At 38.6% G+C, this 26,027-nt stretch overlaps 1 protein-coding gene across 1 annotated transcript in view; it reads left to right on the top strand.

Annotated features, from left to right (window-relative positions):
• Positions 1-2,300: 2,300 nt before the first annotated feature.
• The window catches only part of SCEL (sciellin), a 73,878-nt gene continuing 50,151 nt past the window's right edge, over positions 2,301-26,027 (top strand). The window contains exons 1-2 of the mRNA XM_072850007.1: positions 2,301-2,482; positions 24,554-24,868. The gene's annotated coding sequence lies outside the window, so the exon portion shown is untranslated. The remainder of the gene's footprint in view (positions 2,483-24,553; positions 24,869-26,027) is intronic.

Here is a 26,027-nt window from a genome sequence, read left to right as displayed (position 1 = left end):
CAGACTCACAGGCAGTGCACGTTTTGTAGCATTACAGTCATCGCTAATTGACATTAAATAGACGCTGTTGTCTTATTAAAATGCTACTAAAACTGCTACTTAATCCTTCACTATGATTTTATGATCAAGTATGCTAAATATTCTAAGATATTGTTAGTTATGAATTAGTTCAATAGGAAATTATTGTGTCAATCTAATATATTAATGTATAAGTAGTATTTTCAGTACTGTCCACTGAGTATTGGCAGATACTGGTTTATTTGGTTGTATAATATCATTATAGTTTATGCTATCCAAGACTCACTTATAATAATACCATTCAGTCCATCACTCTATTTAAAAAACCTGAAAGATATTCGATGTGGAGACTGAATTAAAGACAGGTAGTTAGTATGTTCATGCACGTGTACATCTGTGTATACAGAGCTCATAATTAATTACTTTCAGTACCTTTTAGTTATGAAGATGAGGACCAGCATCCAAAAGCTAAGGAAACCACACAGATGATAAACTACTTTTGGCTTTAGATAAGGCTTATACTTCTAAAAGTATCTTACAAGCAGCAGTTCTGCATCTAAGATGCTTATGTTTTAATCAAGGGCTGTCAAACTTTCTGACAACTAAGGGAGAGATTACTTTATAGCTGTTTACTCAAAGATCTGGTGGCAAATAAATTAAGGATGATGGAAAATGATCTGAGGACCATTTGAAAATTCTTCCATGGCCTGCCAGTTTGATGGCCTAATTTGAGTAATGAGCAAATTTTGTTATGGCCTGCATACAGATTCTGCAAATAACTGTTGCAGATGCAGCATTGCTGTAAAGATCCCGTTTTCTATTATCTGTGGTAGAGCAGAATGTATACTGCACTGTCTGATAAATTATAATACTATCCACTTTATCTGAAAAAATATGTTTTAATATAAACAAAATTCAGACCAGTTCAATGGCCTTTACAGGATGTCAATGGCCTTTACAGGGTGTGAGAGTAAAGATCAAACTCTTCTCTTTCATGATTGTGATTCTACAATATTATAGGGACAAAAAAACGCAGATTCATTAGTGGATAAGGAGGTGATATAAGTAACCACTCATGGAGAAATCCTGACTTCACTGGAGTCAGTCTTCTTATTTCTTTAATTCCATGTCTTCATTTCTCCTTGAATTTTCTTAACAAACGTTTTGAAAACTATGCTTATGTCTGTTTGTTCAGTTTATTGGAGATAGCAGGATTAGGTAGAGTCTGCAAAGAATAGGGCTGTATATGTATTTTTCTGTCTATGACCAGCTTATTCTATACATTTGAAACACAAATTCTTGAAGTACTCTGTTGCAAAGCACAATTCCAGTTTGTCTATTGAATATATTCCTTTAACATTTTATATTTGTGATACTATTTTTACAGTGGAAATTAGTAGCTTGAGTGAATGAATACAGAATCCTGCTGGTCACCTGCTTAAAATCCAGTCTGTCTGCAGAAGACATTCTACACTGCTAAGACTTGTAATGTGTGGTATTAACCCAGGAAAGCAAATTATTATCCCCATCATGTGTACCATGAAGACATGCTCTAAAGAACTCAGCTGAATGACTCTTGCTTCAACACAGCTGTTCACCTGGAAAAAAATCTAGCGTGTAAAGATTTCAGATTACACTATTAGCTGGAATTTAACTTGACCGAAACAAACTAGAGTATAAAGGCAGCCTGCATGAGGGAACAGTGGAAACAGGACAGGGAAATTTGTCATGAGGGGTTTTCTGGTAGAGGAAGCTGGCTGGAAGCAAAGATGGAGAAGATGCAAAGAAGTGGCCAGGAAAGTAAGATGGAGAGGAAGAAAATGGGCTCTATGGGAAGCCTCCTCCAAAGTGGTCTGCAATGTCTTGGGGCAACGCCATTATTCTGTTGAGATCAATGGGATTTTGCTCTTGGCTTTACAGCAGCCAGGATTTCACTCTTGACGCTTATCACTCATGCTTGACCTTGCAGGCAAGGAAGTCATTGCAATTTACAGTGCCTCAAAAAATAACCTGTGTCACATGCCTATTGGGCTCAGTACGAAGACAGTCTTTATGTGTCAGAAAGGCAGATATATTTATTGCATGTGAAGATCATCAAAGTCAGATTTTTGTATCAGATCACTTTGTTTACAGAGCAGCAGGAAACCTGGGCATGTCTGGATTTATCCCACATGTTGACTCACAGCTACCCTATTCAAAGCCAAAACCACTCCTAGTAACACTTTCAGTCACCAACAGCAACTGCCAACCAGCAAGAGTAGATAGATAACAGCAGAGGCAAACTTGCAGTCTGCTTTAACCTGAAACTTGAATCTTGGTGGAAGAGGGATTTTAGCTCTAGGAAGTAGTAACTGGAGGCACAGTAGGGGTCCTCTATTCAGTGGTCAATAAACCAACGGCTTTATAAGCAGGGGAAGTTTTTGCATCTGGATCTCCCGAGCTACACTCTTCAGTGCCAAAATTGGTAAGTCCATGTTATAACAATAAGCTTACCTGTGGAACTTGGAAATGGGGATTAATTTGAAATAAAAAAAAAAAAGAAGAACATTTGTGTTTGACTTTCAGTGGTTTTCATATAACATCTGCTTAATTTAAAAGTAGCATTTCCCCTGCACTCCTGCCATGTGTAATGTGGGCTCTGATTGTCCTGAAAAGTTCTGTTTTCTTCTAATTTCAGCAGTAATATGTGATTTCTTTAAATTGGCATCCAGAAACTGTTCAGTCATGTAGCTAGACTGTACTAAAAAGTCCAACTGATATAAAATCCAGTTCCTGCATACTTAGCAGTGTTGGAATAATAGGACAAATCGAAGACATGCCAGTATCTTCTGACACTGTTTCAAGCAGAGATGATACTGAATGTACACAAGAACCTAGTTTCTTAAAGATGTGTTGCCATTCTGCGTTTAACAATTGTTATATTTTATTTAGGAGTTCATTACCTTTCAATCATAAGTGAAGGATGACTGACACTTTTTATTATATTGCAAGGAGATTTCCATGCTATTTAACATGTGCCTTTTCCTCTAAAAGATGACCTTAAGGACTAGGATTGGGATGACCATCTTGTGAGGGAGAAAGAACTAAGTTAGACACTACTTGTTCTACAGAAATTTTTTTTTTTTTTTAATTTTCAAAAAGCTTTGAGGAAATATACAGTATCCCACTGGTAGGTTTAATTCAATGGGAACTGACACTAAATTCCTCAAAACCCTTCCATAACAGAAGTTTTTACTTTACAATTGCATATTTATCTTGTCCTATCTAAGCTTCCTTGCACCCATCACACACAAACTTTCTTCAGGAACGCAGGAATGCACCAACCTGATATTTGCTCTTTGGGTTCAGCTTAGCATTTGTACCTACAGAGTTTAGAAAATGTACTCGAAATCATTTAATCTAACATATTGCATTGAAATACCCAGTAGATAGAGGGTTATATTTACTTGGATTGGGAACAATAGGCTTAGTTACTCCCCATGCTTCAACAGGTTTCAAGTTCAGTTAGGATTTTGACTTGCATTCCACCAGTATGAACACTTGCTCTGGCATCTGAGCCAATTGACTAAGTCACCTCAGGCAGTTGAAATCTGCTTCGAACAGTTTGTAAAACTGGCCTGTGATACTAGTATCTGCCCTCTTCTTGTGTTAAAAAGTAGGCAAAGAGGCAGAACTTGGGTAAACATGCAGAATGAAATACAACAATTTATTGGTGATCACCAATGTTTTAATTAAAAAAGTTAGAAGAATTTGGAAGAAGTGAAAATATTGCAGGAAACCTCATGGTTTGTCATGTATTCATTCTGGATACAAGCAGGGTATCAATCACAAATGAAACAGCATGTCATGAACTCTAAATAAAACTAGAGATGTCCCTTGCTACTATACCAGCTTCCTAACCCAGACCTTGCAAGCTCTGCAGACAGTACTGAAAGGGGTAAGGGATGACTAGGTCAATCTCTTTTGAGGCTGCATAAATCATGACTGTATCCTTTCAAATGGATGGTCTTAGCTAAGATTGATCATTTCTTGGAAGTAAGATGAGAATGCCTGGATGTCCCATCCTGACCATGCATGCTTGGACCAGCACTGCTGTTGTGCAGCTCAGTTCTGCTTTGTGGTTTCCAACGAAGTGCTACATCATTCCTCCTTATTTCTGTGGGCTTTTACTGCAGTTGCATTCTGCATATGCATTTTTCTGGAGCCAAGTTTTCCACAAGCAACACAAGATCTAAAAGATGGCTATCATCCAAAGCTAAATATCATTTCAGTTCTCTTTCCTGAGCTGAAAAAATTTAGAATTATAATAAAGACGCTCCTAGAACTGGGTTGTACAAAGGAGTAAAATTAGGGTGACTTTTCTAGCTGTGCTTTTCTTGTTGCATAAGCATGCAGCAAGTGAAAGGAAAGCATTAATTTCTATTTTCACTATTTTATTTGTTTAGAATCTATGACAAGCAAATGGCAGCAGACAAAAGCAGCTCAGTCTAAGTATATGTTCAGCCTAAAGTTTTGCAAAACTGCAATAGCAATAGAGGCAAAATTGCTACATGTCTAATTCAGGTACTAATTTCCACTTAAATACTTGAACAACAGACAATAGAAATATATCTGAGCACTCTGAATACATGTATCCCAAAATTTAAAGCAAGTCAGCAAGGAAAGAAAATTTAAAAATCAAGTTTAAGAAGACTAGGGAGAATATTTTCTCTTATTCTTGTGTGCAAGAAATGAGAATGATAGAGGTCCCCAATAAAATGAAGTGGATTTAAACTGCCATTTCTCCCTTCTGGGATTTCAGTCGTGTGTTGGAGAAAGCGCTTCCATTTATTGTGCTGAAGATTTGATAACGGGTCTTATTTTCATTGCTCTATTTCCACCTAGTGCTCAAACTGCAAATTGCACTAAATTGTAAGTATGTTCTAGAATCGATAACTGCAAATCGGTATTGGTCTCAGTTTTCAGGGAATCTGCATTACAAATAAGCAAGTGGATATAGTAAGATTAAATATTTCTTTTATAAAAATTTTGCACTAGCTCCCAGACTAAAGGCTGTCAAGTATCTAGTATGGTCTTTGCTGCATGATCTGTTCAGAAACAAGAGTATCAGTTATTTGGTTTAAATGTTAGAATCCCTCTTGTGGATGTAATTTTTGTGTGAGTTCTGTTGTTAACTGAATACAAATGAACGCGTATGAATAAAAAGGGCCATACCATGGTCATTGAGAGGCATTCATCACTCTCACAGGCAAGTGTGTGCTCAGGATGAAGTCTAGAAAGGGGTAGCTAAACCACCTGGAGGTTTTGAGGTGGACTCATCTGGACAGTCTTTCCCCATATATCTCAAGCTATAAAGTACCTGTCACACTTTATAACAATCCTAACATTTTAGTAACAGAACTGGAGGATTCAAAAACTCATTTGTGCTGCAGGAAGAAAAAAGGAGAGAGTCTGAGTAGAGCATAGCTAGAAGATACAACTTGTGGATCTACCTTGTGAAATGTAGCAGAAGGCTTATGGACAGATACAAGCATATAAAGATAGTACAAGTGATGTTTTAAATCTCTTTCATGTTCTAAGACAAAATAAATTGCTCTTACACATTATGTTATATATGCTTACAAAAAGTAAAAAATACTGATATTGCTAATCTCAAACAGCACTTCATACAACACAAGTATGGCACTAACTTTGATAGCCATAAGATGTTTTTTATTTGTGCATTTTTGTAGCAAAATCTAGATGTAACAATTCTGGTCATTTACCTGTTCTTGTAACTAGTGCAAAATAGCTAAATGACTCTTAGTTGCACCACAGGAACCATCTGAAAAACACAGGATGGTTATACCTCTGAGCGTCTGATGTGTAGGGAGATGGAATGTCCTGTCTTCAGAATTTGTGGTTTGGACATTTTCTTTAGGAAAAAGGCTTCAGCTCCTGCTTTTCCCTTGTGCTTTCTCTTTGAGCACATGCAAAATATAAATGAGTTAATACCCAGACTAAGAAACTGCAGCGTCCTTCACTCAGGACAGCATACTAACTGCTGGTTTATTAGATAGGAGGCAGCACAGCTGTGGCCACCTCTTTTCCTGGATACAAGCAGGGTGCCAATCACAAATGAAACAGCATGTCATGAACTATGAATAGAACAAGAAAGGTCCCTTGCTACTACACCAGCTGTGGTCACATTTATTTTATAATAAAGCACCTGCAGCTATTCTGTTTTTTTGAAGTGCCCAGAATTGACTGCTGGTATAGGCAACCCCTGAAAACATGTATTGCACCAAACTCTTTTCAGGTGTTCATCAGGGGAGTATCACCTCTGGACACTCCTCACCCAGTTTAGATGTGAGGTAGACACCAAACTGCATGCTCCAAACCAGGCAGATACCTACACAGAGGCATACATGTATGTGGCTAGAGAACTCGAATACAATGACCTCCCTATGGAATTTACATTTTTCTAGAGGGAGGCAAGAGGTGGGCTGAGTTTTTTTAGAGTTACAGCTTTGGATTTAAATTTCATTTTACAGAACAATTTGTTTAACCTTTCAAAAGACTAAGTACATAGGACTCTATAGGTCAGCAGTTTTCTAGCAGAACCGCCTTGTTAAAATACTGGGTTATTTTTACCACTGTGAACGTTCCTGTGAACTCTGAGCTACAGAATGGCTCAAGTCTAGACCAGTTTCTATTATCCAACCTTCTTGCTTGAATAGTAAAATCAAATTTATTTACAGTCAAATTTTCCTTATTTGTGAAATAACCTTAATTGAATAGTGCTTTTAATGGAGAATTCGGGGGGGGGGGGGGGGTGAACAGCACTATTTTGTTATATTATCTGGTGTTACCTGAGAGCCCTGTTCCTGAAAGAGAGCTTCCTGCATTGAAGCATAGATTTGCTTTGGTTTGAGTCCTAAAATCATCTGGCAGGACATGTAAACTAGGGAAGGGGTTGCTGTGGATGCAGCTCTGCAGTACAGAAAGCAGCCTCTGAAGAGGGTAGGGTCTATATGTGGGGTCTACGGGAAAGTCCCACCCACCTTGGAACAGCTGCTCTTGTCTTGGATCATGGTAAGGTGAGGGGCTGTTTTATTCTCTGCAGTCGCCCCGTCAGCTGAAGACTATCTGAGTCTTCATATTACTTCAGGCAGAGCGGGACTGAGACAGTGTCCTTCCAAGGGGATGGAAAGCAGGACTTTGTTACAGGAGAAAAAAAAGTACTGCCAATATCTAAAAGCAACTATAAACTAGCGCAAATAGAATAAATGGTCTTTTGAAAGTATGGGAAGCCTCAAGATTACCCGATATAATTAAAATTAGTACATTCACCTCTAAGTAATTATTTTTAATAATATATCTAGTATTTCTTACCCTATCATCCTTCAAAGAACTGCTCTTGGCAAAATAAAAACATATTTCCTTCGAGGATTGTATTTATGTAAATACTTAATAGATTGTGATTAAATTAAATTAGCACTATGTATCCTCTTCAGACTTGTGTATATTGTCCTGTCCTGTGATCTTTGGGCTAATGAGTATCTGGATGAAAATACTTGTTTTTTGAGAGAGAGTGTGGAAAATTAAATCAATTAAATAAATTCTTACAGTTAAAAGTTAGGGGCAAACTGACTTTGATATTTGTAACATTTCAATGGCAATATCATATTTTGAATCACTCTTTTCTATTGGAAAGGCTGGTAGAAAGAAGGGCACTTCTGCTTTTAGTGCTTTCCATTACAGAGGTATGGACACACTAGATTAGACCTACACACCATCCAGGCCAGTAATTTATTTCTGACAGAGCCCGGAGCTAGATGCCTCAGAGGAAGGTGCAAGGACCTGCAGTCAGAAGTAAGGGCACTGCTCTCCCTCTAGCATGAAGATAATAAATCTGTTCATACAGCTTGAGCAGCCTCCTGAAGATTCATCTTGTGGTGCCAGCAATAATGAATAAACCTTTCACAGATTTTTCTGTCTATTGTACTGAGTGATTCTGAAATATAGCAGAAGCTCTCACATCTGAGCCTTCCTTGAAGCTTCGGTGTAATAAAATGTAATAGCTGCTGTGACTTGGAGGCACTGCATGGGGCTGGGAAGCAGAGGCAGCAATAGCTAGGGCAGATCCCAGCCCAAGACCCATAACAATTCGCACCTCGACGTGCCTAAGCACATGTACCGAAAATCCCTATCTATTGATAGAGGTAAGCAGATATTTCCTTGTGTCTATTACAAGGGAGTAATCTAACCCCTTGCATTTGGTGCTGTTTTGTGAGGATTTCAGAACTTGCATCTGTCCTTAGTCGTAGTCCTGAGTTTCTCCCTGGATTTATGGGGAGAACTTATAGAGGTCTTAACAAGAACATTAGAGCAGTTCAGGGAAGGTCAGACATAGCCAGAGGATGCAGTGACATGTCTGCCACTTACACTGGCGTGCAAAGCTCTTGAGTCAGACCATCTCTGCCTGCCTTAAATGATACATGGAGTCAGAGGCCCCTGAATATGGAGCCACCTGAAATTCCCTTTCCCTTTGTGCAGTCGCCTAGGAGTGGCCAATACAAAAATACTGAAGGGAGGGGATGTCTTACATCTGGCTTGCAGGTGCTTTATTCTAAGTTCTATCCATCTGGAACCAGAAACAGATGGGTGTCCACCATCGTTACTTCAAAGTACTGACTAAGGTCCACTCCATTAAACACTAATTGAGGAGAAAGTAATACAAGGGACATATGGCCACCTTGTGTTCAGAGACTCCGCATGAGCAGCCCAGGGGCCAGAGATGGGACTCCTCCTGTTTGTATGGCACACTGCTAATGACAATTATAGAGAAAGCTTGTAATCTGGAATATTAATTTTGTACATGACCATATTTAAGCTCAGTAAACTTATATTTATTTTTTACAAACATGAAATTTACTGTGGAATTAAAATATATAAAGTAGTGGTTAAAGTTTCCCTTATCTGTACGCTATCTATGATGTCTGCTTCTACTGTGTGGTCATATATTTGCCTGAATGCATATTCTGTACCTTGTTGAATAAATCAAAGCTGTTATATATTTTACCTTGAGTAGTACTACTGCTTATAAGATACTGTGCCTGTGTATTCAGATTAGCTTGGATGTTCATCACAGAGCAACACCTTTAGTACTTACACAAAACTGCAAGTGATTAAATACTGTTTGACTCAGTGGGAACATTGCAATATAACATGCCTATTTATGCAGTTCATCTCCTTTGCTTCTAATACAAATTTATATTTACATTTAAAAAGCCTCCTGTATATGAATTTCAGTTTTTGGGCTTGTACTATTCTTTCTTTTCACAAACTTTTTAATAGTCATCTCTGTTGCAACAGAAGAATGAAAATAAATCAGTACATTTTAGTAATTACAATAATTAATTAGAAGGCAGAAGTGGAGATAGTTTACATTTCATTGACTTTATAATTACAGAGTTGCCAATGTATGGGAGATTACCTCCTTCCTTCTTGTTCGTTATTAAATGAAGAGTTCAAGGAAGCCCTTAATCTTTTCTACCTACCATGGCTGTCAGAACGGGATGTGGCAAGGATGGGAGAAAAAGAGGAAGGAAACAGGTTATCACTGTCCCATGAAGAGAAGATACATACACATAATTACAGAGTGAGTGTGGACTGCTTTTCAAAGTTATTAATTCTGGCTTGGTCTTCCCTTTGGGGAAGTAGCAATTTATATAGTGTACATACTGCTTAGAGAGAGAGAAATTGCCACTCATCATAAGAAAGAAGGTCTGTGCTTTAGATGGTTGAAGTCACTAGTGATGTATTCTAGGGCTTAATACTGGGGCCAGTACTGTTCACCATCTTCATTAATGACCTGGACGAAGGAGCAGAGTGCACTTTCAGCAGGTTCATAGATGATACAAAACTGGGCGGACTGGTTGATGTGCCAGGTGGTTGTGCCACCATTCAGAGGGACCTTGGCAAGCTGGAGGAGGGCAGAGAGTAATCTCATCAACTTCAGTAAGGGTAAAGGCAAAGTCTTACATCTGGGGAGGAATAACGCCAGGCACCAGTATATGCTGTGCGCCCGCTGGCTGGAAAGTGGCTTTGCTGAGAAGGTCATTGGAATTGAAGTTATCCAGGAGGTGGACAACAAGATACCCATGAGCCAGCAATGCACCTTCATGGCAAAAAAGGCCAGTAGCCTCCTGGGCTATATTCGTAAGAGCATTGCCAGCAGGTCAAGGGAGGTGGTCCTTCATCTCTTCAGCATTGGTGAGGCCGCATCTGGAGTACTGTGTCCAGTTCTGGACTACCCAGTACAAGAAAGATATGGACTTACTGGAGCAAGTCCAGTGCAGGGCCACAAAGATGATTAAGGGACTGGAGCATGTTTCATATGAGGAGACACTGAGAGAGCTGGGACTGTTCACCCTGGAGAAAAGAAGGCTCAGGTGATCTCATCAAGGGAGAGAATGAAGAAGAGGCAGCCAGACGCTTCTCAGTAGTGCCCACTGACAGGAAAAGAGGCAATGGACTTTAATTAAAAATCACGAAATTCCATCTGAACACAAGAAAACGCTTCTTTACTGTGGGGGTGGTCAAGCACTGGAACAGATTTTCTAGACAGGTTGTGGAGTCTCCATCCTTGCAGATATTCAAAGCCCAACTGGACACCATCCTAGGCAACATACTCTAGCTGATTGTGCTTGAGCAGGGGCATTGGACTACATGATCTTAAGAGGTCCCTTCCAACCTCATCAATTCTGTGATGATTCTGTGATCCTAGTGTTTGATTAAAGTCTGTGTTGTGGGTTAACCCCAGTATGCAGCTAAACACCACACAGCCACTTGCTAACTCCCCCCATGGTGGAATGGGCGAAAGAATCTGAAGGGTAAAAGTGAGAAAACTCATGGGTTGAGATAAATACAGCTTAATAGGTAAGAAAAAGCTGCATGCACAAGCAAAGCAAAACAAGGAATTCATTTACTGCTTCCCATCGGCAGGCAGGTGTTCATCCATCTCCAGGAAAGCAGGGCTCCATCATGCGTAACGGTTACTTGGGAAGACAAATGCCATCACTCCTAATGTCTCCCCTTCTTCCTTTCTCTCAGCTTTTACTGCTGAGCATGACGTCATATGGTATGGGATATCCCTTTGCTCAGTTGGGATCAGCTGTCCCAGCCGTGTCCCCTCCCAACTTCTTGTGCATCCCCAGCCTACTCGCTGGTGGGGTGGGGTGAGAAGCAGAAAAGGTCTTAATGCTGCATAAGCACTGCTCAGCAGTAATGAAAACGTCCCTGTGTTACCAACCCTGTTTTGGTCACAAATCTAAAGCATAGCCCCATACTAGCTTCTATGAATAAAATTAACTCTCTCCCAGCCAAAACCAATACAATCTGTCTTCAGGGGTAGTGGTGGAAAAACATAAAAAAGTATCTCTTTTTATCTTTTGAGTTGCTGACTACTTTGGAGATCAGATGAATTCCTTAATATCTAAAGTGATAATGATTCCTGCCACTCAAATCCCATCCTCAAGTTTTGCCCTTCCCAGTAGTGCCTGAAAGATATCAAAGACCACTAATATGAAAACAAATGTTGAGATCAGAAAAAGTTCTTCCATACAGAAAAGAAGAGGTAAAGGTAATAGTTGGCAAATTACCCATATTACTCAATTATGTTTTTAATAGCTTTTCCCATATATGTATGTGTAGAGATTTGAGCAAAGTGTGATTTGTAGATGAGAGGAAAGCTAATGCAGTACTTCAAGAAACTTAGGACATACTCTGAAAGGCCATAGATGGTTCCTTCTAAGTGTTGGAAAGTCCTTTCAACTGAAATCCTGGGGACACTTCTCTTGTATTAAAAAATCTGTAGCCGTTACGGCAGGGAAAATACTCTAGGGAAGGGATATCAATAGTAACAATAAGACTGAATTTACAGAGAAGTTAAAATATTGATTTTGAGGTGTGAACTGTCCTTTTGTTTTAGTAGTTGCTAAATTAACTGGCTAGCTTTAAGAGCTGGTTTCCTGACTGCTGTAAACCGCCTAACAGCACACACAGAGTGGTCTTGCCCTACCCTGTATCTTTCTTTTTTTGCTGTATGCTTTGCTTCAGTTCTTTTGATTGTGAGAATTGGGGTGAAAGGATCAGTTTACTGAGCTGACCGAGGCAATCTAAGGGACTAGTAGAAGAACACAGGACAGGGAAAGCAGAACTGTTCCTTTTGGTGAGAATGTAGTAATAGATCAGTTTAAACTGATAATGAAACCGCACCCTTGCTGTTCACTGCAAAACCTATTGTCAACACCGGTTTACTGGATCACCGCACTGTATAGTTAGATAAGTGGCAGAGATACTGATTCATGACAATCTCTGTAGTGTTTCCTGAACGGGTAGTCTCTGCAGTTACACCTTTGACTGTTTAGGAGGCTGACCTTACAAAACCCTGAGAAAAATAGTATTAAGAGCCTATAACTGAACTTGCCCTTCTGCATGAACCTCTGAGGGCTGCTTGTTTGTGGCATTGTGTACTTCAAATCCCTCGGCGACGTTGTTCGCAGCTGAGCAACCATCCTTCCTCATCCGGTGCGTTTGCCTTTATTTGCTGCTTCTGCAGCATAATTCAGATGTTAATCTGTCCCAGTCACAAGCCACGTGGAAGGAATAGTTGACATGCCACACATTGTTCATGACATAGTTCTCATGCAACATCTCTGCTCATCCTGTCTCTCTTCATTTGATTGTAGTTTTTCTAAAATCTAAGATTTCTGGGGAAAGAGTTGCTCTATTTTTTATATAAACACTTCTATCATTGCTTAAAAAACAGTAGGAAACATTAATCTTCATATACAAGGATACAGTTCTTGAGACCCTTCATGAGCACAGCTCTGTAGGATTTGCATTGTCAGTATATGAGATCAGACTGATCTTTGACCTTCTAGAGCCTTTCCTGCTTGCTTCCATTTTCTCTTTGACATCTTCGTCCTTCATTTTTATTTCAGCTCCTTTTCAGTTACTTTGCTACCTACTTCCAAATTTCAGTCTCCATCTGTTTTGCTTCTTCCAAAAAGTGGCACTTGCAAGTCACGTCCCCACTCTGCTCTTTTCGTGAACTAAGTTTTGGTCTGGCTAAGAATGATTTTTGTGTGTGTCATGGTGCTCTCTTATTACCTCTGGAAGCGGGAATTTAAACGATGTATTTTCTCAAATAATTAAATACTAGACCTTTTGGTGCTGAATGTTTCTATTATACAGAATGTCATATAGCACTGTAAATGCTACAGTATAATGCCACGGAAGAGATCCAAAATCTAACATATTTACCATCTGGGGGGAAAAAAGTGATTTAAAAATGTTCCCTGGAGAGTGAGGTTGAATCCTTCCAAACAAAGACTTCAGCGTTATTTGCAATAATGGCAGGCTGAAGTTTGTATATACATTGTGCTCTGCTAATTTAATTCTCCTATACTAAGCAAGGGATTGAAATGGATATTCCAGTCATGTCTTGTGAAATCCATTTAAGAAAGATTGCTCTCATTTTCAGCTGGAATTATCCTTAGTTCCAGTAGGATACCCAGAAGGAGAAAATACCCAGTAGTTCTCCAAGGCTCAAAGCCAATGCTATGTGTAGAAAAGATTTAAAATTATGTCCATTCTCCATGCAAAACTTCTGAGAAACAAGAAAATTCAGGTTCAAAATCATGTGACTTTTGCCAAGGTTCCTGGGAACTTGCAGCCCAGACTTTGGACTGGAGTATTTCGGACCTTAAACTGGTGGCCCCAGCAACACCAGCAAATAACTTCTGTACAGCTCTGAGTGGAGGAGTAGTTTGATTCAAGTGTTGCTTGTCCTCACCACAGCTATTTTTACAGAAAACCACAAGATTTTACTGGCTGGACAAGATGGCATGTGAATTCTGTTCTCCAAGGAGTGTGAAGAACAGCAGTTCTGGCAGTTTCATTTCCTAACTGATGGCAAAAAGAAGAAAAAAAGACAGAGAGAGCAACTGGTGTGACACAGAACTGCTACACTGGATTTTGTGGTATCACTTAAATAGAGAGGCAGGGTGCAAGTCAGCTGTTTGTAACCACAGAAACAGAAAATGTTATTTGGAAGGAAGGAAGAAGTACACCAAATCTACTATGTCTCAAACCTGACAGTGTCTCTTTAAAATGTTCTTAAACCTGTTTAACACACCCCTACTTTTCACCACTCCCTGGGAACATGCACCTCTTATAGCAACTTGTAAATCAAGAAAAACCAAACCCAGCAATTTATTCTCCAGTGTGCGGTGGCTATTTTCACACACCCAACCTGGCTGTATAATTAAGCTACAACATAGCTCGCTGACTTGGAGCTTTCTGCTTCAACCTAAAATGAGTTTAGCACTATGAGTTTAAAAGTTTCAAATATTCTGGAGCAGAATTGCATATTTCAAAATGAAAATTAAGAAAAGATAAAGAAGTCAAAGATTGTGATTTAGGCACAATACTATGGAGGTTCTGCTCACAGGTTCACAGAAGATGCCAAACTTCATTTATACCGGTTTGTCTGCAGCTCAGGGATCTGAACAGAGTGAATACAGTTACCTACAAGTAAAGCAGCTAAACCGAAAAATACAAGTCTTACTGTTGCTATAGCTAGAGGGTTCAAATCCAGAAAGATCTCACATATTCCTTCTAAAAATAGAAGGCATATTTCCTTTGTACCTGTGAATGAAAGGGACGGAACTGCCAGGAAAGCACAATGATTTTTTGGTTTCTCTCTCTCCTCTCGTCTTGCAAGTTCTCTGTCGGTCAGACTCCCACATGGCCAGCTTACAGTTTCCTTGTCACACTTTTTGTTTAAACGGCTACAGTGCAGTAGGCAAGCTGTTTTCTACAATGCATCACCGGACACATAGTTTGCTTGAGAATGAGTCAAATTTTGATGTAGTAGAGATGCAGTACTGCTGAGGCTGCAGCATGAGCTTTGCAACTTGAATTTTGGCCAGACACAGAGAAAAACAAATCTGCGTGCTTGTTTCCTTTTCTTTTTAATTTGGCAAGAAGTCATTGCTTTCTGCAAGAGCAAAAATTTTATTTGAAATACTGCCATTACATGGGATTCATCTGACATGTCTAGGTGTTTACAGTGTAGATGTCTACATCTGACTTGTCATCTTAGGCTCCCTTTCAAGACAGTGGAGAGAAATAGTAACTTCTAGAGCCCAATGCTCTGACCTGCTTTAGTCATCTACATTAGAGCGAGATGAATTACATTAGGGGTGCCTTGAGTGACAAACGTAGAGGTAGGAGCCTAGCTTTTGATGTAGCCTAGCTTTTTTGTTAAATAGGGCCTGTGATGGAAAGTCTCGCCCAGCTCTGAGGAAACAAGTGTTTGAAAATAGCTGTCACCAGTTTGGCTTCTCCTTTCATTGAGCAGAATTCCAATTATTTACTTAGACATTAATTGTCATTTAGTTTTCTCAGGCTAATAGCCTGCACGAGGATCCAGAGCAGCCCACACTTGAAATGAAGAACTGGGTTCTTCATGGTATGCTCCTATAGCACCGTGGCAGGATCTGGAACTTCAGGAACTGATCTGGGACTCCATCATTACATCCAGATAATTATAATAATTCTGTTCTGACTCTTTCCCTTGTAATATCACCCAAACTATTTCAAAATCTTCCTGCTTTAAGGCCCGGCCTTGTTTTCATTGCACTTAACAACAGCAACAAAAACAAATTAAAAAACCTTCAGCTCAGTTCTTGTGTACTGAACATTAAAACTCATGTAAAAGATTATTTCTGCCAACATTCTTTCCAAACTACTCACAGTTTTGGAAACAATTATTCAGAAGAATATAATTTACTTAGAATAAAAGGGAAGGAGAAGCTGATATTTAAAATGTACTAGCTTCCTCACCATTGTAACAGTCTTATTGGCCAGTTTATATCAAAGGACAAGTACTTTGTAAAGGCAAGAAGAGAACTCAGTTGTTTCTTCAGCTTCTCAGTTCATGAAGCCCTACTTGCAGATGTGTTAATTTAGGAAATGTATTCTCTTTTCTTTCACCTAGTTCTGTTTGTGATTGAAAACTGCACCTGAAATTTATTTCTTGGAATATGCTTGGAAATGCTATTAACCCTTCTGCTTCTGTGGACAAGGGAGGACAATGAGACAGCTGAATTCTTCTCCAGATAAGCTGGGAGGGGAACGTTCAGGGAAGATGCCGCTTCTGTGATACCATTTTCTATGGTATCACATCTGCTCCTGCAGATGACCTACATTTCAACACATATCATAAATCTGCCTTGCTATTTTATCTGTTATTTGAACAGATGACCAATTTTATTTGACTGCAAAGGTATTTATGAGTAAGGAAAGGGTCTTAAACATGTGCTAACAAAATACAGTGCTCTCCATATTTACATACATACATATTGTCCACATTTGTCATCTAACTAGAGAAGAAATTCAGTCTGAAGAAATGTAAAATGACAATGCTGAATGACTCTCAGCTGAGGGGCTGAATGACAGCCCCTTCGTTAAGGAGACTGGCTTATTTTCATACCTAAAGCATCAACATTCTACAAAAATTTGGTATAATCACCTTGATTGTATTGCTAATTGTTACCATCAATGTCAAAGAATTAGGAAACAATTTTAATGCAATTTTAGTTATGTGCCTCATAACTAACTCAAATTTTGACCATAGGGGCATAACACAGGAGTGGCAGTCCTTGGTCAGCTCAAAGGTCTATTTAGTCCAATATTCTGTCTCCAACAGCGGCCAAAAGCAGTTGCTCAGGGAAGAGTGGAAGAACAGAGAAAGCATATAAGTTGCTTTCCCTAAGTGCCCTTAGAATCTCTATCAATTTGTATGTTAGGGTCTTTCTTAGCCACATGTAGTTTCTGTTTACTTAGTAACCATCAATGGATTTGTCTTCCACAAGCTTGTCTTGTTTCTCATTGAACTGTTTTACGTATGGGTACACACACATGCATATATAAATATTTATGCACATACACACATACACACACACACAAGTACAGATATACATGTATATAAATAAACTGTTGCATTTCATAAACTATTGGAAACAGAGCTTCCTGCAGCAAGGAGAGCTTACATACATATTGTAGGAAGAAACACTTCTTTTTCTTTCTTTCTTTCTTTTTTTTTTTCCTTCCTACTAGCTTAATTTTGATGCCATAAAGCTCTTGTACTGGGGGAGAATTGAAATACACCCTTCTCATACTGTTTGTGATTTTTTAGGTCGCTTATACCTCCTTTCAGATATCCTTTCACCACACTAAAACGCTGTAAGCTGATGCATTTGTTCCTTGTGTGGAGAAATAATTTTGTATCTTTGATCATCTTTTTTGTCCTCTGAATCTTGTTAAGTTCAGCTCCATCCTTTCTGATTCCCATTTTTGGCCTTTGTCTTATTTCTGCAGTTATTGATTTTGGAACGCATTTTCTAACAACTCTTCTACAGGAAGCCATTCTGTGCTAACTGTACCACCGCCAGCATCTTCCAGGAATGGGGAAAAACCTACCTTTCCTCCATGCTCATATTCAGCTTTGACATGGATAGAGAATAGGATCACAATCTGTTACATTTGGCTGGCACGCATAACAGTTACGTGTGCCGATAACACCAGTGTGGAACCCACCTGTCAAATGAAGATTTCATTAAATAGGTGGGATATTGGTTCACTGGTTTTTTTTGATTGGTATAAAATTTCCATATAGGTTTTCAAATGACAATCAAGTTCTCAATCAACTAATTTGATCCAAATAGTAAAAGAAAGAATCATCATTACAAGAGAAAAGGCTGCTTAGCCCTAGCAGATAATCCCAGCACAATACCAGGACAAGGAGAGAAACCCAGTCTATCAGATAAGTGTAATTTGAAGTTCCCCACATGGGTATCATTTTATGGGGCAGATACGTCTCCTTATCTGCACCATAAAAAGAACACCCTGGGGGGATTGTCTCCTATGTATTTACAATGCCCATGACAAATTAATTGCTATAAGAAAATTTCAGATAGGGAGCAGGAAGAAACTTTCCTCTCCTTAACTTCTCTTCCTCTAACATCTTTTAACAAGATGGCTTTCCCTGAGATCAGCACTGTTGGTTCTTTCCCAGAGCTCTCTCAGTGGGGATTTTTAGGTGATGGAGATATTCTAGTCTTTCTTATTGTTCAATGAAAAAAGTACATCTAATCATAATTCTCACACTCCCACTACTATTGGTCAGAGTCTGATTTTCATTTCTTTAGGCACCCTTATGAATCTGTTCTTTGTTAATTCAGATGACGGTAACACATTAACAAATAAGCTATTTATCAATAACATAAGCTACAAAACTGGTTACAGCCATTCATCTGGTACCACACAGATGTCATTTGACTTAGCCAGATTTTCAGCACAATTTTCCTTAGATAACTGATTTCATCAGTAACTCTTTGTGTTCTTTAGCTAAGGTAGTGGTGCAAGATCAAGATAGATACACAAGTTTAGCATACTATGGACCAGACTTGTAGGGACTTCTGGAAGATATTTCACTCATTTACAGAGTAGAGACGTATTCAAATTGTGGAAAATCAGGCCCACGAACACTGAAGACTGTATCTCCATGAAATGTGCTGGCAACTGCTATGATTAGCATTTTTCTCTGCCAAGCAGTTTTAGAAAGGAAAACAGAAGACACCACTCAGCCATTTCCTGTGGCAACTAGAAGCAGTGAAAAGGTTTAGACATTTTGCATACTATTTATAGCAATTTTTTCTTCCTTCTGTAGTTTATGAACTTTGCCACACCTTTTAGGAGAACAATAGGCTGCCAAATACATCTGCATTGCCACTAAAGTTTTCTTAGCATTTAAAAAACGCATATGAAAAACCTCTGACAGTGCTCCTTCCTGTACTCAGGAAGGTGTGGTTAAACAACCAGGCTGCATACCTTACGCTAACCATCTGAAAGTCTTCCCCAGGAACTGCAACCTGTAATAGCAGTAGGAAACGTAAGCTGGGCTGCCAAAGGTTAATCCATAAAACACAACGTTATCCCTGGTGCATTCTGGTGTTTCATATCAGGCTTACTGAAATGTTGTACTCACTTTAACGGTAACATAATCTAGTGAAAGTGGCTTTAAGTTGTTCTGCCTCTGCTCAACAGCTGTTGCTACATGATATTACAAAATTACTCTTCTCTCTACCTATACTAATCACCCAAGTGATAAAATTCTGAAAAGTACAATATAAAAAGAAAAAGGAGAATTCCATATATAAAATCTAAATATTCATTTAGACAGTGGTGGGACCAATATCTGTATGTCATAGTAAAAAGGGTATAGCGTTATGCTCTCTCCAGTAAATATGTGAACTTTAGGGAGGCAGAAAAACTGTGGTAACTGTGTTCCCTCCCGTGAAAAATATCTTATAACTCAGTGATTAAGGTAGTCTGCTGGTAAAAATGGGCTGCTGTCAAAAGGAGGAATGTTTTGAACGTGGGTTTAGCCATAGGCTAAGTGACTTTTCCAACTGGTAGGCTGTTGTTTTCTTGTCCTATCCTTTGAAAGGGTTAGGCATGCTTGGAGATTAGCCTTGCACGTGGACTAGGCAGAGGAATTCTGACTTTCTGAGTACCAAGGGAGGAGCAAAGTTGTTAAAAAGGACCCCAGGCACTTTGCACTTCCAGTAGCTGCCCTTTGCAAGGCTGCCCAGGACATTGCTTATCTACCTTTAAAACTCACATCTTAGTATGAGCTAGGATGTCCATGGAGAACGGGGATTTCCATCTCACATCAGATCAGTAGTTTATTTTATTTTGAGATGTCTGTCTAGGAGCAGGAGGACCAGAATCTTCAGGGGAAAGTTACAGAAATCCCATGGGAGTCTAATGATAGAATAACCTGCCCGTGGAAAAAAATCATACTTCTTATTTCTCCCTCTCCTCTCTGTTGCAGTCATGAACGCTACTGGGATTCACACAACCGTTTAGAGTCTGGTTCTGAGTCATACATACCTCTTGGTAAGGGTTTACCCATAGGCAATATGTTCCCTTGGTTAATTATTTTGACCAGAGGTGAAAAGTACCTCTGTACATAGAGGTACACAAGTCCCAAGCATCCCCTTATTTTATGTAGGGCTGGACTGGGAATTAAGGGAGGAGCAGTTCTTGTGTTAGTCACCTTCGAGAGGAAGGTGTCACCCTATGCATGAGCAGCACTTCCTTTTCTGTGTTAAGTAGCATTATATTTGCTGCACTGGGTTCTTTTTTCCATAAATGACCTTTCCCCTTTTGACTTAACCTGTTAGAACTGCTGCTACATATACAGGTGATCTTAGACCAAGCTTAAGCAAGAAAAATGTGCGGGTGGCACAGATGTGCAACCCACCTCTCAGATGAAGGTTACATTAACTAGCTGTATCTGCCTGCTAAATGCTGCCTGGCAGTTGGCAATCATCCACTGCAACACCTCTCTGCATGTTTTAGAGTGTTTAGTTTTAGTCATCTTTTGACACGAGTTATGTCAAATACAATTCACTTTGGAAAAATCAGGTCCAATGAATAGGACCGTACGAGTTAACTAAGTCAGGGTAGGACATGGGCTTGAGCAATATCCTCTGTTTGTCCATACCATTATCGTGCACACTCCTTGACACAGTTTTGTTCCTGCCAATTAGTTATCTCAGAAAAAAACCTTGGGCACAGATCTCTCTAGTACAAGCCCCTGCCTGTTTCCAATAGGAGTGTGGATGAGGCTACACAGTACTTTTTGGAAAGCAAGTTTAGCGATATAGATGATACAAACCATGCTGTGCCACTTGTCCTCAAGCCAGAGACTGGGCTTTGGTATGTTTAACTAATAGGATAAATGTAGCTGTTTTATCTGTATCTTGAAACTAAAAAATTTGAACAGCACTTGCTAGAATGTCTTTAAATCTTTTAGACACACCAGTTATAATAATAGCATCTTATAACCCAGAACACAATAGTTTACCAATCCTACTTAGAAAGTCTGAAGTATTAAAGGACTTTTGTTTTGGAGGACTGCATGTATGAAAAAAATGTATTCAGTAATGTATTCCTCCCTTTTTGGGAGGAGTCACAGAATGGTATTTGTCCAAAAAGTTGCCTGCTGAGTCATTGCTCATGCCCATCTCTCTCTTGTGAATCTACATAAAAGCTCAATAGGGCTAGCCTACATTATGTTATTTTCACATGATGGCCATCCTATAAACCTTAATAAGGATGTGGAGGTAGAACAATATTTTGCAGTATGTTTTGTACTTAAAAATGGAAACTCAACAAAAATTGACAAGAAAATCATGTAGAGAAAATGTATCTTACTAGCAATCAAGGGACATAGCCTTTGTAGAAAAGTATAAACTAAAGCTAAGTACACAGAACACAACCGTCTTGTTCAGAGAAAGGCGGGAATTGGGAAGTACAATAATGTATTGCCACTGTAGGGTGTGACACGCATTTGACTTTAATAACACTGAATAAGCCATTCAAATCTAAATTATGGCATTTCGGAACTACTTATGCGCACTTTTCTGCCAGTGCTACTCTCTTTTAAAAGTCAACATCCCCTACTGGCAGTTTCTGAGGGGGTATTTTAAGAATTCTTTGGATGACAAATAAGCCTAAGCCTTCATCGTTGATCAGGTATTTAAAATGAGCTTGCTAGAAATGGCCTCCAAAATATGCTAGCAGTCTAAGCAGCAAGAGATAGTGACCTCTGATTACTAATCAGCAATATGTCCCTATTGCTTGTTATTAATAAATTAAAAAAAGGAGTTAATGTAGGGAGGAATTCTAAGACATTTCTTGTTTTCTCTCATAAATCATGTCACTCTGCTACTGTAAACCAAGCTATCAGAATGATTTTGGTGGATTTATATCCTGTTATATCAGCTGAAGATGTGGCCATTTATGTTTGTAACTATTTTTCAGAGAAGTTCATTTTTTTTCTTGCAAAAATGGTGCGCAAAAGCAGAGTATGTACCTAAGTCCTAACAAGCAGATTACATAGACATTATAGTGATAGGTAGATATGAAATTAGTTACTGATTTCACCAAAGCACTTTAGTTTTTGAACTAAAAAACTTCCTTCAACTCTGATAAATCAACAGTAAAGCATGGCCCAATGCAGTGAACTAGTAGATTAGGCAAATTGCATTCTTTGATTGAAAGTCATTGGTGGACAATACAGAGACATTTACACGCTTGTAATTTTTGCATTGCTCTTTTTTGACACTGCTGAAAAATCTGTGTCCAAAATCCTATCTGTTTGTGCTACAACTGCAGAATTTTCTCGCGAGCAAGAAAGGGAATAAGGGAGACATAATTCAAATTCTGATATAGTCTGAGCAATTAAATTTCACTGTATCTATATTTCTGTCCCTCTTTCAATTAAATAAGGACCTTAAACTAGGGAATGAAAACAAAACTGTTCTCTAAACCTGATTGCAGAACAGTTCACACAGTCTGGGGATGGCTGGATTTGTGATACATCTTATTTGTTATACTGAGATCCAGAGGCAAAGTTTGAGTTCCTCTGAATTTCAGAAAGCTGAATTTCTTCAGAGTATGGGAAGTTTGTTCATGGAAAATAGTTATGGTTCACTTTCACTGTATGCTTATGCTGAAAATGTTCAATTCCTGATATGTGGCACTGCATCATAAATTCTTTATTCACCAGATACAATACTTGTATGTGATTACCACAGAGAAAATCAGACAGAACGATTAGCAGCAAGTCGGAGTTGCTTCAATCTGAAAAAAAAGTTTTATTTTTTTATTTTTGCCAGCTTTGAAATATTAAGTAATCAGCATAGCTAACATCAAAAATTCACCATCCATTGAATCTACTGGTTGTTGCATATCAGTCAATAAAAGATAGCTGGCCTGCTTTGTTCTTAAGCTGAGGTCAGTACCATTGTTGGAATTTCTTATATTTATGCATTTTCCTGTAGAGGGTCTATTCTGCTGTGTCAGCCACTAAAGACTTAGCAAGGTCTGTCTTAGAATAAGCCTCTGGCTTATTTTGGGTAGCAGAACTGGCGTGCTGTGCCCCATAGTTTCTTCTCTGTGTCCAAAGGTTATAAATACAGGAAAATATCAATTTAATTTCTCCAGACTTTATTGGTTGCATCTCTATTTGTGTTTCTCAAACATTTGGGCTAAAGAAGGCAGCGCTGTGGGACAGGTTAAGCTTCTCTCTGATTTACAAGCAGAACTCTTCTGTTTGAATGCAAAATGGTAACAAATTAATATCATCTAGCACCTAGATTGTGAAAGAAAAATGCTTCAAAACAAAAAGATATTCCTAGTCTCAGGTGTTGTTATTATAAATCAAACTATATGTCCATTTCAACTCAAAGCATATGTAGATTTTTTTAAGCTAACTCCCATTGCGCATTGCTTATGAGGAAATAAATCTGTTTCATTTGGGAGGCATGTGTGTAAAAATTGTAAAACCGTAATATTTCTGTAAAGAGATACATTTGCAAAATTTTCTTCTTGATCATAAAAAGATAAACATATAGTACGGTGTACCTGAACATGGCAGGACTGCTATAAGTATTTTTCACTTTCAGAAACCTGGAAGATGAGATGTACAAATTTCAGAATGGTTTGCTTGTTTGTATTCATTAATTCTGAAACTTGTGGTAGTTAGTAGTTTATACTTGGTATTTTCTTGCCTGCTGCTCTGCTTCATCAGCTGTATTTCATCAGATATAACCAATGTTTAGACAATAACTTCATGATACTAAGTACCAAGCCTATGAAGAGGTAACCATCAGCAAAAATAAGGACTAGAAATATGGCTAAGGAGGCATTTACTAAGTTAATTTGTGTCAGAGTTTGCTTTTTTTGTGTTGAAAGAAATTCTTAATTTTCACAAAAGACAACAGGACTAAAGGTTACTCAGAATCTTGTATAACCGCATCTTATATATTTAATTACAAAATCTCCCCAAATATAAAAGGGCTTGTACGAGATACTTTAAAAACAGACTCTGTATCTTAAACAGAACACAGGGGTGTATACAGCATTCCTATAAGGAAGTTTATGTTCTTTGCTGCTGTATTTATTAATAGCAAGGCAGTTCTTAGTCTACAGAGAAAGGTATTGCAGCCATTGTAAAGAGGGGAAAAAAAAAAGTGAAGGCATTCTCTTCTCTCCTTTCTGTTTGTTACTGGCTGTACTGAAGGAGAATGCAAATGTGCACAGATAAGAGGGACTTGCAACAAGATCTCATGTGGGAGGGTTTACCCCACAGATCTTTTGCCTCTGCCCACATACTCAAACAGCACAAATAATGCATATCAGATTCCAGTGTGTGTTCCCCACATAACACTTCAGCAGAATTTTCCTTTGATGAAAGACGGTGTTTCTTCATGTTCACCTGTGTAAATACCCAAAACCCTCTAAGTGAGAGGCAGCACTATAACTCTGCAATGTGTATTTCTGTGGAAAATCCAAATGAGTATAGTATATTTTTCCAAATAGTAATTGCTTGGTTTTCTGTTTCAAGGTCTGTGAAAGCATTTCATTTGGTGAAACCCAGCCATCCTGCACTTGAAAAGTACAGCAAGCACAGAAGTATAACAACTCACCGGTACTTTTAATTGATCTGGTATTTCTACAAGGTGCCACCCTTTTCCACACCTCCTACCTCCTCCTTAAGTGACTCAGCCTCTGAAGGAGAAATCTCTTGACTTTTCAGACAGCTGGATGGGGAACGACAGTTCAGCGCTCTGTCTGCTTTGATTGTACCTCACTTCCAGGTATCTCCAGGTTGACTTACCACACTGAGCCACGCTAGGACACTAACTTCTACCATATCTAGGTAAGGGTGTTTACTTTTCTGTTTTTATATACCAGGTATCGAAAGTCCTATGTTTTCAAATGTTCTGTGATTTCTTAGTGTCCAACTAAGGATCCCACTTCAAAGGATCTAATTTTCAAGAAGTGTGGAGAACTTGACTATGAAAACCCAGCTCTTAAAGTGTCTCAGTTTAGGTGTTCAGATCCCCTGGACCTCCCTGAATTCTCCTCTTGGCCATACTATCTTAATTACGTCATTGTTTACATTATATTGCTAGTTGTATTTTATTCTAGTGCTATTTCTCTGATGACAAACTCACTGTTCAGACCACTTTTCATGAATGAGTGTTTTATGTCATTTTTGCTCTTTGGTTCATTTTATTGTTTCTTTATTCTTTCTTTGGAATTTTTATCGAAAATTAAAGAGTATTAAAATCTCACTTACTTGAATTTGCTTCATGTATATGTTTTTGGAAAAAAAAAATAGCAACAGTTTGCTTTCATTTCCACCTTTGCAAAAGGTATAGCAAAAATACCCCTTCTACTTCGATACAATGCCTTATCTGTACCATGAACTGAACCCATGTATAAGCAGGAAGGGTTCTTCATTAAAAATCTAGCAAAGTGAAAGGAAAGAATTGAATAAAAAATTAAAATTATCACCCCTCTTCTACACTCTATTAAAACAAAAGCCATTTAAAACTGGTCATGTATTTCTCATTTGGAAACACATACAAATTTGGGTTTTGACTTAGCAGCTGATTTTACATTAGTGACAGTTCCAAAGCTTAATTTATTTCAAAACAGAATCTCCTCCGCCCACGTCCTGAAAAACCAGTTCTGAGACCTCCTTCTGCTACAAATAGACGAATTATTTCTGTTGTACATTCACATGTTCTCTAGTTGTACCTTGCCTGTTCTAACCTTGCCTGTTTTCTCTTTTATGCACATACATATTATTCTTATTCTCTGTGAGGGTTGTTATCAATTCTGTGGCCTAAACTGTACAGTAAAATACTCATTTAAGCACAAGGTATTATTTCCAGAAGTTTACAAATGTATTATATGGCTATTGCTCTGATATGTGACTCTTGAAAAAAAATTCATTCTAGGAACATGCTTTTGTTGTTCTTTAATAACTGTAAAATAAATGTAGTTATTTTTACATGTAGTTTTCAGCA

Source organism: Ciconia boyciana, chromosome 1, assembly GCF_034638445.1.
Source record: "Ciconia boyciana chromosome 1, ASM3463844v1, whole genome shotgun sequence".
Classification (NCBI taxonomy): Eukaryota; Metazoa; Chordata; class Aves; order Ciconiiformes; family Ciconiidae; genus Ciconia; species Ciconia boyciana.
Note: the sequence above shows the minus strand (reverse complement) of the source record. Positions and strands in the feature narration are given on the sequence as shown.